At 57.7% G+C, this 2,973-nt stretch overlaps 1 long non-coding RNA gene across 1 annotated transcript; it reads left to right on the top strand.

Moving 5' to 3' along the window:
- The first annotated feature begins 303 nt into the window (after positions 1–303).
- LOC115271730 lies at positions 304–2,803 on the top strand. The gene is made up of 3 exons (XR_003900079.1): positions 304–403; positions 1,237–2,245; positions 2,552–2,803. It is a non-coding gene; the product is annotated as an uncharacterized LOC115271730 (long non-coding RNA).
- The last annotated feature ends 170 nt before the right edge of the window (positions 2,804–2,973 follow it).

Below are 2,973 nucleotides of genomic sequence, written 5' to 3'. Positions count from 1 at the left end.
GGGAAGGTGACAGGTGACAGCACAATGAAGTCATCACGTGACACAATGGGGCCAGTTTAATGTAATCTTACCTGTTAGTTCTGCATGCTGTGCATGCTCTCCTCTGATTCCTAATCCCTGGGCCTTACCCCAAACCTGGAGGCCTCCTGGAGGCCAAGTGAGGAGATAGGGGACTCCCAGCACCGGCCAGGGTGGTGAGAATCTCACGCACCAGCGCGTCTGCAGGCGATGCTTCAAGAAGCCCCGGCAATGAGTTTGAGCCCCGCTCAGGGCCTAAAACGACACACAGGACAGCAGGCTGGGAGGAAGCTGTGGGTCCATGTAGCCAAAGCTTCTGTCGGATGCTTGAACCCTTATGTCCCTCACCAAAATCTCCCAGCTTTGCTTCGGGGTCTTCACGCTGGTGAGTCACCCGCCCCCTCCCTCCCTGCTCCCTCCCTCCCCCTTCAGTACTATTGAGCATCTGCGGCAGACAAGGTCGGGCACAAGACAGAAGCGTGCAAATGCACAGAAACATCTAAGGAGAAAAGTGGTGAGCCGAGTGTCTCCTGGAGCAGGGATGGGTCAGTCACAGCTGGGAGAGGGGACGCGTGCACCAGACACCAGGCTGCTCTCCCTTGAGCCCAGGACCTGACCCTCAAATTGCCCGGAAGCCCTGAGTCAACACTGGCTGGTGGGTTTTCCAGGGAAGTTCTGGAAACTTAGAAAAGGGTCTGTGGCATCGTGTCTGGGGCGGCCCCGTCCATTGAAGAGGGCTCTTGCTTCTGTAGGCCGTGGCCCAGCCAAGAAAGAGTGGAGAACCAGGGCTGCTTGCTCACAAGGACTTTTTTGCCCGCTCCTTTGTCTGTTTCTTCCCTCAGGGGTCGGTCCTCAGGGGTCGGAGCAAGTGCCTTCCCTGCATGGGGCCCGACTTGCCATGGGTTTGGGGATGACGGCAGCCAGCTGCATGGCCCTGCATCCCAGCCGTGGATGCTGAGTCTGGCTGGCCCCAGGGTCGCACCAGCTCCCTGAAGCCACAGAGGCAAGCAGGTGGCCCCCCGGTCCTGGGCTCTGCTGCAGACTGGCTCGGGGCTCCTTCTGACTCAGTGCAATGGTGGCCCTTCCCTGCATGGAGCGAAACATGGCGGCCCTCGCCCCTCCTGGCCCTCCGCACCCCACGGCCTGGCTCTTACTCTCTGCTCTCCTGTCTACTGCCCCAAGCTGGCATCTCGGGCCCCTTCCCTCATTTATCGCCAGGTGCTGCAAAACTGACTGTTGTCCATGCCTCGCCGCTCCCGGGCCCCCCTGATTCATCACCTTTATTTCCTGGCACTTTGGATGTGACGGCGGGTTGACCAGAAATGCTCGCTTCGTGTCTGGGATGAACGGAGGACTCCATTCAGAACCCTGACCGGGACCACAGCTGCCTCGGGATCGCACCCCTCTGCCTTTACGTCGTCGTCGCCTTGCTCCTCGGAGCAGGACCTGGGGGTCCCAGCGGCATCCAACTGGTCTCTGCTCTCAGGGACTCAACGCCATGGTCGAAGTAAGCACAGGTGTCAGGCTGGGGACAGCCCGATCACGGACCAGGTGCCCTGGGGAGCCCCGTCCTTGGCATGGAGGCCGTGCTTGCTCAGTGGTCCCCACGCCCTCCCTCGAATGCCGGAAATGGGATGTTATCCTTTTTCACTGCCTCCCCCAAGTGTGGGTTTGTTTGGGGCTGGCTCTGTCCTGTCAGCCCCGCCAGACTCCATCAGGCGGGCATCCCCGGGCCGCTGCAGGGTCCTGTCCTCCGGGTGCAGCCGTGGATATGAGCGTCCTGAAGACCTGCGCTATCTTGTCTGCGTGACACTGGTTGTCAGATGCTTAACTGAGTGAGCCCCCAGAGATAAATTCTAAGTGTCTCAGCTCCCACCCTTTAATTCCATCTCCCGGCGCCTTGGCGCTCCTGGCCTGTGCTTTGCGCTTGCGGAATTCCTCTCGGTGACCCTGTGTTCTCCTTGCCCGACGTAGCACACCTGCTCAGGGTCACACGGCCTCGTGTCCTTCCTGTGCCCACTGACCTCACCCTGAAGGAGAGACACGCTCAGCATCGGCACCGGGAGTGGGTCCCCCGGACCCACGCCACAGGACGCGAGCGGCTGTGGGGGCCGTCTGCCTGCGGGTGGGCTTCACAGGCGCTCGCCGCCCCTGTGTGTGGAGCAGCTGAGTGTCCGTTCTTCGGTGTGGAGCTGCCCCCTGCGTCTACGGACACGCATGAGCGAGAGTGAGACCTCTGTCCGTGTCCCCGCCCTTCACATGGCAGTGGTGTCCCCTCGTCCCCCCGTGGGAGGAGAACTTAGTGACCTCCATGCACGAGGAATGAGTCCCCGAGGGGTGGCGCCCATTTCAAACGTGGTCATGGCAAGCGCTGTAATAGCGATCCGTTTCCAGTCCGGGTTTCCCTTTCTGTCCTAATTAATGCCGTCCCTTTTCATAATAGCCTTTCTCTTAAAGGGATACATTTTGTTCAATTACTTCTTTAACATGCCAAGAGGCTCCTTTAGGTACAATAATATCTGGTTTTCTTTAGATTTGCATATTCCTTTTGCTAAAGAGATCTTGAAAACCGAATAAGAGATGAGAAGACTTCACTGGGTGAATTATTTGAAAAGTCAACATGAAGTTAGGGAAGTTTTTCCAGAATTAAAGAATGATTTCAGGGTTCCAAAATGAACTGAAGATTCAGTTGACTTTGTTCAAGACAGAGGGTTTTCAATGTGAGGAAATGTAAGGGTCATCTTAAGGTGTGACCGAGCAGCCATTTCTCTGGGGGCTGGAGGAGAACACGTGCACAGACGACCCCCGCCCCTCACCTGCAGACCTGAGATGTCCTGCCCCATTTGGAAACAGCCAATCATGAAGCTCCAGCTTCCCATCACCCTGACAGAAGAGGCAACCTATTCCATCCCGCCATGCCCCTGCAAGGCCCTTATTTGATAATCTGCCCTCCCA

Source organism: Suricata suricatta, chromosome 2 (genome assembly GCF_006229205.1).
Source record: "Suricata suricatta isolate VVHF042 chromosome 2, meerkat_22Aug2017_6uvM2_HiC, whole genome shotgun sequence".
In the NCBI taxonomy this organism is placed as follows: domain Eukaryota; kingdom Metazoa; phylum Chordata; class Mammalia; order Carnivora; family Herpestidae; genus Suricata; species Suricata suricatta.
This window is presented reverse-complemented; position numbering and strand designations above follow the sequence as displayed.